At 43.4% G+C, this 13,653-nt stretch overlaps 1 pseudogene; it reads left to right on the top strand.

Moving 5' to 3' along the window:
* LOC123142805 (ran-binding protein M homolog) overlaps positions 1 to 13,059 on the top strand; it is a 32,641-nt pseudogene extending 19,582 nt beyond the window's left edge.
* The last annotated feature ends 594 nt before the right edge of the window (positions 13,060 to 13,653 follow it).

Below are 13,653 nucleotides of genomic sequence, written 5' to 3'. Positions count from 1 at the left end.
TGACCATCTTCACCAACATCCAAGGAGACATCATCCTGCCATGTTTCACATAAAACAAAGTTCCCTAGCTAGCCCTAGCATTTCATCAAACACCTTGTGGACATGGCTGAAAACATGCAATTCTCTGAAACTTTGCACTGAACCAACTTCACCATCATCACATACATGAAGGAAGGACAGAGGAGAGGGGTGGGAGGGAGGAGGGACTACCGGCCTGTTCGGCGGGCAGTGGTGCGGCGGCGTTGACGGCAGGGCAGCGGCGTGGCGCAGCGTCGGGGCAGGGCAGGGGCGCGGCGGCGTTGGCGTCGAGGTCGAGGCAGGGGCGCACGACGGCGTCGTCGGGGCAGAGTAGGGGCGCGGCGGCGTTAGGGCGAGGCAGGGGCACACAGCGTCGGCGTCGGGGCAGGGCAGGGGCGCACGCCGTCGGCGTCGGAGCACGACAGGGGCTCGGCGACGTCGGGGCAGGCAGGGCACGGCGACGGCGTCGGGGCACGGCAGGGGCGCGGCGGCGTCAGGGCAGGCAGGGCGCGGCGACGACGTCGGCGTCGAGGTCCGGTAGCCTGGCGGCGTCGAGGTGTTCGTCGGTGTCGAGGCGTTCGACGACAGAGAGGCAGATCGAAGAACTGAATGAAAAGTTTCACAAGTCCAACTTATATACACAGAGCATTGGTCCCGGTTGGTGCCGCCAACCGGGACTAATGCCCCCTTTAGTCCCGGTTGGTGCCACCAACCGGGACCAAAGGCCTCTTTTCAGCAGCCCAAAGGGCGGGAAGCGGCGGCCTTTGGTCCCGGTAGGTGGAACCAACCGGTACTAAAGGGGGGGGGGAATTGGTTTCGGTTGGTGGGACGAACCGGTACCAATGCCCACCTTTAGTCCCGGTTGGTGCCACCAACCGGGACCAAAGGACATGTGCTGCCTGCGTCGCGACCAAAGTTTAGTCCCACCTCGCTAGTTGAGAGAGCTCGAGAGTGGTTTATAAGCGCTGCTGCGCCCACCCTCTCGAGCTCCTCTCAATTGCAGGCTTTCGGGCCTAACCGTACACTCTGTGCCTGTGGGCCTACTGGGCCTCCTGCGGGCCTGAATCCTGGCCCATGGTTGGGTTTCTAGTCGTATTCAGGCCGTGGTGGCCCAGTAGGTGGCACTTTTTTTTCTTTGTTGCTTTATTTATTTTATTTTGTTTCTACTTACAACAAAATACTTACTGTTGCTATTTTTATTTATTTTATTAAATTTTATTTTTTAATTCTTTTTGCTTTTAGGTCACAAAAATTATAAACTTTCTGTTAGTGCCATTAGTTTTCAAATTTGAATTCTTGGAAATTTCTGTGATTCTTTTTCCTGCTATTTAATATTACTGTGTTTTATGATTCTATTCAAAAACAGATTTTGTTATTTTAGTTTCTAACAAAAAAATCTTTATGATAATGCTTTTTACTATTAAAATGTCTAACAAAAACATTCTTTATGAAAATTCTTTTTCCTTTTAATGTTCTGAACAGAAAATGATTTGATAATTTTAGTTGCATAAATTTTATATAATTTAGTTTCAATAATACCGGAGGTTTATACAAGTTTTTTTGTTGATTCCTTTTGCTATTGGAGTTTTATAAAAGCTTTTTAGTTGATTCTTTTTGTTATTGAAGAATATTATAGTTGTTTTAGTTGGCATGGTATCATCATTTCACGCACATAGCATGTGCTAAAAAGTTGAGAGGGTTACGGAAAAAACTGGATGCACTTCGTGTACAAAACGGACAATCTCTTTCGAAGAATCAGGGTTTCGGACGGAAACTCATCAGTTACAAAGGGATTTCATTTTTTTGAATTTTTTTGAACTGCAGACTTTTTGTCTGTTTAAAATGCACCATTCAAAGCCACATCATCAATTTTCAACCTTTTCTGACTTCATTTGTTATTTTTCATGCATGTACTGAATTTTTTGAGCTAAATGACCCTGAAACTGAAAAGCACTTCAGATGAACTCTGAAAAGGTTGAAAGTTGGCATGGTATCATCATTTCATCCACATAGCATGTGCTAAAAATTTGAGAGGGTTACGGAAAAAATTGGATGCACTTCGTGTACAAAATGGACAATCTCTTTCGAACTATCAGGGTTTCGGACGGAAACTCATGTGTTACAAAGGCATTTCATTTTTTTGAACTTATTTGAAATGCAGACTTTTTGTGTGTTCAAAATGCACCATTCAAAGCCACATCATCAATTTTAAACCCTTTCTGACTTCATTTGTTATTTTTCATGCATTTACTGAATTTTTTGAGCTAAATGACCCTGAAACTGAAAAGCACTTCAGATGAACTCTGAAAAGGTTGAAAGTTGGCATGGTATCATCATTTCACCCACATAACATGTGCTAAAAAGTTGAGAGGGTTACGAAAAAACTGGATGCACTTCGTGTACAAAATGGACAATCTCTTTCGAACTATCAGGGTTTCGGACGGAAACTCATCTGTTACAAAGGCATTTCATTTTTTTAAACTTATTTGAATTGCAGACTTTTTGTGTGTTCAAAATGCACCATTCAAAGCCACATCATCAATTTTCAACCCTTTCTGACTTCATTTGTTATTTTTCATGCATTTACTGAATTTTTTGAGCTAAATGACCCTGAAACTGAAAAGCACTTCAGATGAACTCTAAAAAGGTTGAAAGTTGGCATGGTATCATCATTTCACCCACATAGCATGTGCTAAAAAGTTGAGAGGGTTACGGAAAAAACTGGATGCACTTCGTGTACAAAACGGACAATCTCTTTCGAACTATCAGGGTTTCGGACGGAAACTCATGTGTTACAAAGTCATTTCATTTTTTTGAACTAATTTGAACTGCAGACTTTTTATGTGTTCAAAATGCACCATTCAAAGCCACATCATCAATTTTCAACCCTTTCTGACTTCATTTGTTATTTTTCATGCATTTACTGAATTTTTTGAGCTAAATGACCCTGAAACTGAAAAGCACTTCAGATGAGCTCTGAAAAGGTTGAAAGTTGGCATGGTATCATCATTTCACCCACATAGCATGTGCTAAAAAGTTAAGAGGGTTATAGAAAAAACTGTTGGAAATATGCCCTAGAGGCAATAATAAAATGGTTATTATTCTATTTCCTTGTTCATGATAATTGTCTATTGTTCATGCTATAATTGTATTAACTAGAAACCGTAATACATGTGTGAATACATAGACCACAACATATCCCTAGTAAGCCTCTAGTTGACTAGCTCGTTGATCAATAGATGGTTATGGTTTCCTGACCATGGACATTGGATGTCATTGATAACAGGATCACATCATTAGGAGAATGATGTGATGGACAAGACCCAATCCTAAGCAAAGCACAAGATCGTGTAGTTCGTTTGCTAAGAGCTTTTCTAATGTCAAGTATCATTTCCTTAGACCATGAGATCGTGCAACTCCCGGATACTGTAGGAATGCTCTGGGCGTACCAAACGTCACAACGTAACTGGGTGGCTATAAAGGTGCACTACAGGTATCTCCGAAAGTGTCTGTTGGGTTGGCATGAATCGAGATTGGGATTTGTCACTCCGTATGACGGAGAGGTATCTCTGGGCCCACTCGGTAATGCATCATCATAATGAGCTCAATGTGACCAAGGGGTTGGTCATGGGATCATGCATTACGGTACGAGTAAAGTGACTTGTCGGTAACGAGATTGAACGAGGTATTGGGATACCAACGATCAAATCTCGGGCAAGTAACATACCGATAGACAAAGGGAATTGTATATGGGATTACTTGAATCCTCGACATCGTGGTTCATCCGATGAGATCATCGAGGAGCATGTGGGAGCCAACATGGGTATCCAGATCCCGCTGTTGGTTATTGACCAGAGAGTCGTCTCGGTCATGTCTGCGTGTCTCCCGAACCCGTAAGGTCTACACACTTAAGGTTCGGTGACGCTAGGGTTGTAGAGATATTAGTATGCGGTAACCCGAAAGTTGTTCGGAGTCCCGGATGAGATCCCGGACATCACGAGGAGCTCCGGAATGGTCCGGAGGTGAAGATTTGTATATAGGAAGTCCAGTTTCGGGCACCGGGAAAGTTTCGGGGGTCAGCGGTATTGTACCGGGACCACCGGAAGGGTCCCGGGGGTCCACCGGGTGGGGCCACCTATCCCGGAGGGCCCCATGGGCTGAAGTGGGAAGGGAACCAGCCCCTGGTGGGCCGGTGCGCCCCCATGGGCCTCCCCCTGCGCCTAGGGTTGGAAACCCTGGGGGTGGGGGGCGCCCCACCTGACTTGGGGGGCAAGTCCCCCCCTTGGCCGCCCCCCCCTTGAGATTAGATCTCTAGGGGCCGCCCCCCCAGGGCCCCTATATAAAGGGAGGGGGAGGGAGGGCTGCGCACCCAAGCCCCTGGCGCCTCCCTCTCCCCCCCGTAACACCTCTCCCTCTCGCTGAGCTTGGCGAAGCCCTGCCGAGATCCCCGCTGCTTCCACCACCACGCCGTCGTGCTGCTGGATCTCCGTCAACCTCTCCTTCCCCCTTGCTGGATCATGAAGGAGGAGACGTCTCTCCCAACCGTACGTGTGTTGAACGCGGAGGTGCCGTCCGTTCGGCGCTAGGATCATCGGTGATTTGGATCACGACGAGTACGACTCCATCAACCCCGTTCTCTTGAACGCTTCCGCTCGCGATCTACAAGGGTATGTAGATGCACTCCTCTCTCTCGTTGCTAGATGACTCCATAGATTGATCTTGGTGATGCGTAGGAAATTTTAAATTTCTGCTACGATCCCCAACAGTGGCATCATGAGCTAGGTCTATGCGTAGATTCTATGCACGAGTAGAACACAAAGTAGTTGTGGGCGATGATTTGTTCAATTTGCTTGCCGTTACTAGTCTTATCTTGATTCGGCGGCATTGTGGGATGAAGCGGCCCGGACCGACCTTACACGTACTCTTACGTGAGACAGGTTCCACCGACTACATGCACTTGATGCATAAGGTGGCTAGCAGGTGTCTGTCTCTCCCACTTTAGTCGGATCGGATTCGATGAAGAGGGTCCTTATGAAGGGTAAATAGCAATTGGCATATCACCGTTGTGGCTTTTGCGTAGGTAAGAAACGTTCTTGCTAGAAACCCATAGCAGCCACGTAAAACATGCAACAACAATTAGAGGACGTCTAACTTGTTTTTGCAGGGTATGCTATGTGATGTGATATGGCCAAAAGGATGTGATGAATTATATATGTGATGTATGAGATTGATCATGTTCTTGTAATAGGAATCACGACTTGCATGTCGATGAGTATGACAACCGGCAGGAGCCATAGGAGTTGTCTTAATTTATTGTATGACCTGCGTGTCAATGAAAACGCCATGTAATTACTTTACTTTATTGCTAACCGTTAGCCATAGTAGTAGAAGTAATAGTTGGCCAGACAACTTCATGAAGACACGATGATGGAGATCATGATGATGGAGATCATGGTGTCATGCCGGTGGCGAAGGTGATCATGCCGCGCCTCGAAGATGGAGATCAAAGGCGCAAGATGATATTGGCCATATCATGTCACTTTATGATTTGCATGTGATGTTTGTCATGTTTACATCTTATTTGCTTAGAACGACGGTAGCATAAATAAGATGATCCCTCACTAAAATTTCAAGAGCCGTGTTCCCCCTAACTGTGCACCGTTGCGAAGGTTCGTTGTTTCGAAGCACCACGTGATGATCGGGTGTGATAGATTCTAACATTCGCATACAACGGGTGTAAGCCAGATTTACACATGCGAAACACTTAGGTTGACTTGACGAGCCTAGCATGTACAGACATGGCCTCGGAACACAAGAGACCGAAAGGTCGAACATGAGTCGTATAGTAGATACGATCAACATGGAGATGTTCACCGATGACGACTAGTCCGTCTCACGTGATGATCGGACACGGCCTAGTTGACTCGGATCATGTATCACTTAGATGACTAGAGGGATGTCTATCTGAGTGGGAGTTCATTAAAAAATATTATTAGATGAACTTAATTATCATGAACATAGTCAAAAGGTCTTTGCAAATTATGTCGTAGCTTACGCATTAGTTCTACTAAGATATGTTCCTAGAGAAAATTTAGTTGAAAGTTGATAGTAGCAATTATGCGGACTGGGTCCGTAAACTAAGGATTGTCCTCATTGCCGCACAGAAGGCTTATGTCCTTAATGCACCGCTCAGTGTGCTGAACCTCGAGCGTCGTTTGTGGATGTTGTGAACATCTGACATACACGTTTTGATGACTACGTGATAGTTCAGTGTGTAATGTTAAAATGGTATAGAATTGAGGCACCGAAGACGTTTTTGAAACGTCGCAGAACATATGAGATGTTCCAAAGACTGAAATTGGGATTTCAGACTAGTGCCCATGTCAAGAGGTATGAGACCTCTGACAAGTTTCTTAAGCCTGCAAACTAAGGGAGAAAAGCTCAATCGTTGAGCATGTGCTCAGATTGTCTAAGTACTACAATCACTTGAATCGAGTGGGAGTTAATCTTCCAGATGAGATAGTGATGGTTCTCCAAAGTCACTGCCACCAAGCTACTAGAGCTTCGTGATGAACTACAACAAATCAGGGATAGATATGATGATCCTTGAGCTATTCGCGATGTTTGACACCACGAAAGTAGAAATCAAGTAGGAGCATCAATTGTTGATTGTTAGTAAAACCACTAGTTTCAAGAAGGGCAAGGGAAAGAAGGGATACTTCATGAAACGGCAAATCAGTTGCTGCTCTAGTGAAGAAACCCAAGGTTGAACCCAAACCTGAGACTAAGTGCTTCTGTAATGAGGGGAACGATCACTGAAGCAGAACTACCCTAGATACTTGGTAGATGAGAAGGTAGGCAAGGTCGACAGAAGTATATTGGAAATACATTATATTAATGTGTACTCCTAGTAGCACCAGGGTATTAGATACCGGTTCGGTTGTTAAGTGTTAGTAACTCGAAATAAAAGCTGCGGAATAAACGGAGACTAGCTAAAAGTGAGATGACGATATGTGTTGGAAGTGTTTCCAAGGTTGATGTGATCAAGCATCGCATGCTCCCTCTACCATCGAGATTGGTGTTAAACCTAAATAATTGTTATTTGGTGTTTACGTTGAGCATAGACATGATTGGATTATGATGTTCATTTAAGAAGAATAATGGTTACTCTTTTTATTTGAATAATACCTTCAATGGTATTGCACCTAAAATAAATGGTTTATTGAATCTCGATCGTAGTGATACACATGTTCATGCCAAAAGATATAAGATAGTAATGAAGTACCACATACTTGTGGCACTGCTATTTGAGTCATATTGGGATAAAACGCATGAAGAAGCTCCATGTTGATGGATCTTTGGACTCACTCGTTTTTTAAAAGATTGAGACATGCGAACCATGTCTATTGGCATATATGCATGAAGAAACTCCATACAGATGGATCATTTGGACTCACTTGATTTTGAATCACTTGAGACATGCAAATCATACCACATGGGCAAGATGACTGAAAGGCCTCGCTTTCAGTGAGATGGAACAAGAGAGCAACTTGTTGGAAGTAATACATTTTGATGTGTGCAATCCAATGAGTGCTGAGGCACGCAGTGAATATCATTATGCTCTTACTTCACAGATGATTTGAGTAGATGCTAAGTATGTTTACTTGATGAAACACAAGTCTGAATTATTGAAAGGTTCAAGTAATTTCAGAGTGAAGTTGAAGATCATCGTGACAAGAGGATAAAATGTCTATGATATGATCATAGAGATGAATATCTGAGTTACGAGTTTGGCACACAATTAAGACATTGTGGAAATTGTTTCACGACTAATACCGCCTGGAACACCATAGTGTGATGGTGTGTCCGAACATCATAACTGCACCCTATTGGATATGGTGCATACCATGATGTCTCTTATCGAATTACACTATCGTTTATGGGTAAGGCATTAGAGACAACCGCATTCACTTTAAATAGGGCACCACGCAATTCCGTTGAGACGACACCGTATGAACTATGGTTTAGAGAAACCTGAGCTATCGTTTCTTAAAAGTTTGGGGCTGCGATGCTTATGTGAAAAAGTTTCAGGCTGATAAGCTCGAACCCAAAGCGGATAAATGCATCTTCATAGAATACCCAACACAGTTGGGTATACCTCCTATTTCATATCCGGAAGCAAAAGTGATTGTTTCTAGAAACGGGTCCTTTCTCGAGGAAAAGTTTCTCTCGAAAGAATTGAGTGGGAGGATGGTGGAGACTTGATGAGGTTATTGAACCATGACTTCAACTAGTGTGTAGCAGGGCACAGGAAGTTGTTCCTGTGGCACCTACACCAATTGAAGTGGAAGCTTATGATAGTGATCATGAAACTTCGGATCAAGTCACTACCAAACTTCGTAGGTCGACAAGGATGCGTACTACTTCAGAGTGGTACGTAATCATGTCTTTGAAGTCATGTTGCTAGACAACAATGAACCTACGAGCTATGGAGAAGCGATGGTGGGCCCGGATTCCGACGAATGGCTCGAGGCCATAAAATCCGAGAGAGGATCCATGTATAAAAACAAAGTGTAGACTTTGGAAGAACTAGTTGATGGTCGTAAGGCTGTTGGGTGCAGATGGATTTTAAAAGGAAGACAGACAATGATGGTAAGTGTCACCATTAAGAAAGCTCGACTTGTCGTTAAGATGTTTTCCGGCAAGTTCAAGGAGTTGACTGTGATGAGACTTTCTCACTCGTAGCGATGCTAAGAGTCTGTTGGAATTATATTAGCAGTTAGTGCATTATTTATGAAATCTTGCAGATAGGATGTCAAAACATTGTTTCCTCGACGATTTTCTTGAGGAAAGGTTGTATGTGATACAACCAGAAGATTTTGTCAAACTATTAAAGCACGCCAACAATAAACATATTTGTTTTCAATCGGAACATATTCAGTTGTCATTTGTAATTTCAAAAATATCTACACAAATGCTTTTATGATATTAATATGTACAACAAATAGGAATTTGGACACTACTAGGTAAGAGAGCACTGTTATCTCAGTGTGACCATGGATAATAAATGCAACTATATGTGCATGTTGAAGTGAGTATAAAGTAGTCTTGGCGTTGCCAAATTCACTTAACGGAAATAACCTATTACCGTTGTTGAGGCAGATGACTAGAGTTCTTCTCCCTAAATTTTCATGACACTAGTTATGCTTTCATCTTACTTTTGGTAATAGCCTGCTAGTGACATTGAAATTTCTTTCAACCGTAGTCTGTCAGCGATAACAATGTTCGAAACATAGTGCTATCTTATCTTATGCACAATTGTTTTAAGGAGACCGCAAAGACCTTCCTTTCCAGCACTTACCTGTTGATTATACTGTAGACGTGGATAAGCGTAAAGGTATATATTTGCAGGTCAATACTTAATCTTTTATTGGTATTGTTCAGGGATGTGTAATTGCGTATTACTCCCTCTGTAAAGAAATATAAGAGCGTTTTAGTGATCTAAACGCTCTTATATTTCTTTACAGAGGGAGTACTTGTTAAATTGCATACAAGGAACCTCTCTATATTTCTGCAAATTTCTTTCAGTTCTGGTGTACATTAACTTTCCAATTTCTGTATTCTTATATTCGTTCAAACCCGTCCCTTACGATGTCAATGTTAATTAAAGATGATGAAGGATCCATTTTCGTCTTATTAGAAAAGATGTGTATTAATAGTACTAATTACTAATTTCAGTTAACTGAAATACTCCTACTGAATCAACTGGTCAATGCAAGTATGGAACTGCAATTCATTTGGCGGATGGGATATCAACATGTAGCCAATTCAAACATGATTGTTGTTCACTGTCATTTGTACTTTGTCACTAGTGGCTGGATGTGATTCCTGTTGACACTTGACACCATTAGAAATACAAGTTCTATTATGCACTTTAACCTATTGATTTGATTTACCATGTCACATTAGGCTGCTTAGTTTTACCCAAGTAAACCTTAGGCCTGAGGGTAATTCCTTCATGTTTTACATTTTTTGATTTTTTGGGGATACTTTCATGATATTTTCTTTTTGACGGTATCTTTCGTTTGCTCCCTTTGTTCTTCCGTAGTGCCTTTGAAATAATCGTGGTTGAACTAGATCTTAAATGTATCTGAGCTTACATATCATGAATTCATGACAATATGGAGTATGTCAGTTTACAAAATGACCATTTCCATCCCCATTTGTCTACATGCATGGGCTATTTGCATCTCATATTCTAATGTTGTGCTGGGAGTTTGTTTTAGCGATCTTAAATTTTGTGGTGGAAGGGGATGCCGTGAAGGCCATAGAGCTGACAACAGAGTTGGCGCCCAACTTGTTAGAGAATGACACGGATTTACATTTTGATCTTATAAGTCTTCACTTCATTGAACTAATTCGTTCCAGAAAATGGTAACTGGCCGAATTTATTTTGGAGGTGGGAAATTGGGTTATATGGTTTTATTAATCTGGCTATTTTTACTGCCAGCACAGAAGCACTTGAGTTTGGCCAGAAAAAGTTGACACCCTTTGGTAAAGTTTCCAAGTATGTTGAGAAATTAGAGGTATAACTTTTATAACCCTAGACGTATTAGACAACTTCAAATACATTTTAATATACTAGTAGGAATTTGGTTGTCTGTGATAGATGAGATATTATGCATTCGTATGGAAGGATATATCAAAACAGTACGGATGCCAGACCACCTAAATTTCTCCTGTGTCGTAGTCATCTGGATTCTGATTGATGTCACCATCTTTGTTGACTTTGCCAGACTACGATGTGGTTTCATTATGTTTAATGATTACAACAGATCCAATTTCAGCATGATATTTGCATTGAATTAGTTTTAGCTTGTCACATACTATCAATACTACATGATCTTTTGTGTTGCCCAAGTACGGAGAAGTAGCCCATTATCATCACCGATACCAGGTGTTGCTGGATTTTTTTTTGCATCGAAATTAGGAGCTTTATTGATCAAGTATCATGAGGTTACAATCTGCCTTTAGGCAGGAGCGAAGGAACTCAGGGCTGGTGCTAAGCCAGCTTTCAGTGCCATCAAGTGAGCAAGCAAAGCGAGCACACTGATCGGCTGGTCCATTGCAAGATCTACCAATATGAGTAACCGTCAAAGAGGCAAAACTAGCACTTATCTCCTCTATTTCCTCCAAGATAGGCGCAACAATTGAGCGAGAATTGTCGTGCGATTTCCAGATGTTGACTAGCTCCAAGCAGTCAATCTCCAATACCACGTGTGAGAAGCCACGAAGTTGAGCAAAGATCATCCCCCCCCCCGAAAGGCTAAGATTTCAGCGATGAACGGATCGGTGACGCCTGACAGAGGTTTACTCCATGCTCCAAGGAAGGCCAGGTGCGAGCAAGCCACCCCTCCCGCTCCAACTTTCATGTCTCCGACACTCATAGCACCATCCGTGTTTATGGTCACCCACCTTGCCTCGGGCGGGCGCCAACACTGGGTCGCCGTGCTCTTCTTGCGCGATGACGGAAGATCCAAAATCGCCAAGGTTTCATGAATCCACTTTAGAGCCTGAACTGGGTCATAGCCATCACGATCATGGGTCCAACAGTTCCGTGATGACCATATACTATGCATGATCGTGATAATTCTACAACGATCATCTTCTGCGAACTGGGAGTCCAGAAGAATATCCTGCGCCCATGTGTCCGGTGCAGCCGAGGTAGCCGAAGCTGGAATCTATCTACATCCGCCATCCAGAACTGCCTTGCATGAGAGCAATGGACTAATGCATGAAGCAAATTTTCTTCTGTGGCCTTGCAGATATCACACCGCCCCAAGGGTTTAATGTGTCGATACTGCAAAGTTACCGAGTCCGGTAGAATTCCCCGAAGTACTCTCCACCAGAATACACGGACCTTGGGAACCACGTGTAATTTCCATAGGGCATTCCACATCTGTTTGTTAGCTGATGAAGCTTCTGTAATCGTCCCTTCCTCTAATGAGTGGTGCTCGTTCTGAGTCACGAGAGAACGATACGCGGATTTTACAGAGTAGTTGCCAGATTTTTCCAAGGCCCAAGCCAAAGAATCCTCACCACCGGCGTTGTTTAGGGGTATGTTTAAGATAGCCTCAACGTCCGGTTGCAGGAGGTTTGCCTGAATGATATCCACATTCCAATTGCCTGTGTACTCATCGATCAACTCTGAGACCGTGGCCAACGGGGCAGAACTAATGCGGCCCATCGGTTTCAGAAAGAGATTGCCAGGGATCCAGGAATCTGTCCAGGTGGAGATGGTAGAGCCGTCTCCAACTCGTTTGATAAGCCCGACATCCAAAGCCTTTCTCCCAACAATGATTGCCTTCCAAGTAGCCGAGGCTCGAGCAGGAGCACTCGCATTAAGGAAGTCAGTATGCGGATAATATTTGCCCTTCAATACTCGTGCGCATAGAGACTCCGGTTCAGTAAGAAGGTGCCAGCCATGTTTCCGAGCATCGCAAGGTTGAACACATGCATATCCCTAAAACCCATGCCGCCCTTCACTTTGGGTGTTGCTAGATTTACTAAACACAACATGAGTTGCATATGGTTGAAGTAGAGAAGCACCATTCAACCAGTTATATGTAACTTCTTTTGCATGTCACATATGGGGATGTTTTGATTTTGTTGTGCGTGAGTAACTATTGGAGATCCTTGTGTTGTTGTGCGGGACTTTATGGCCCTCTTAGCTTATGAAGAGCCTGAGAAGTCACCTATGTTTCATCTACTAGCCCTAGAGTATAGGCAAAATGTTGCAGATAGCCTGAATCGGGCTATTCTCGGTGTGCTCCAAGATACTCTCTTTCGCTTGATCAAAAGATGACTTTCGCTTTAGCTTCTGGTATTGTAACCTCCATGTATGATCATATTTTGATGTTTATCTGGTGATCAATGGCAGCACATGCTAATCTATCAGCATATTTATCATTGGAGAGAGTTATACATCAGTCGACCGTGGTTAGACAATATCTACAGCAGGAAGTTGACAAGGTAATATAATATAGCACTAATCCTGTCCACTGGTAGAAAAAGGGCCTTTTGTCCCGGTTTTTGAACCGGGACTAAAGGGTCGTTACTAATGCCCTGACCCTTTAGTCCCGGTTCTTACACGAACCGGGACAGATGGGCCTCCACGTGGCCGGCGCGGCGAGCCCAGGCAGGAGGGCCTTTGGTCCCGGTTTGTGGCACTAACCGGGACCAATAGGCATCCACGCGTCAGCATTTTAGGGGCTGGGGTTTTTGTTTTTTTAAGGGGGGGGTGGGGGTTTGGGGGGTTAATTTAGGTGTTTCATATATTGTGTTAGCTAGCTAATTAGTAGAGAGAAGTGTCCTCTCTTATCTCCGTGCTTGGTCGACGCTACGTACTATATACGTATAGAGAGGACTAGACACGCTAGCTAGTAAGCAAATGAAGGAAACAGAAGATCGTCATGAACATATATATGCATACAGAGAGAAGTGATATCGACCACCTCTCCTTCTCCGAGAGATTGGTCGAACAACAAGTTCTCATATATCTATCCGACACTACCGGCTACATATATACAATAATTATCTCTTACAATATAATCTCCTAATTATATATGAACACAG

Source organism: Triticum aestivum, chromosome 6D (genome assembly GCF_018294505.1).
Source record: "Triticum aestivum cultivar Chinese Spring chromosome 6D, IWGSC CS RefSeq v2.1, whole genome shotgun sequence".
Taxonomy (NCBI): domain Eukaryota; kingdom Viridiplantae; phylum Streptophyta; class Magnoliopsida; order Poales; family Poaceae; genus Triticum; species Triticum aestivum.
This window is presented reverse-complemented; position numbering and strand designations above follow the sequence as displayed.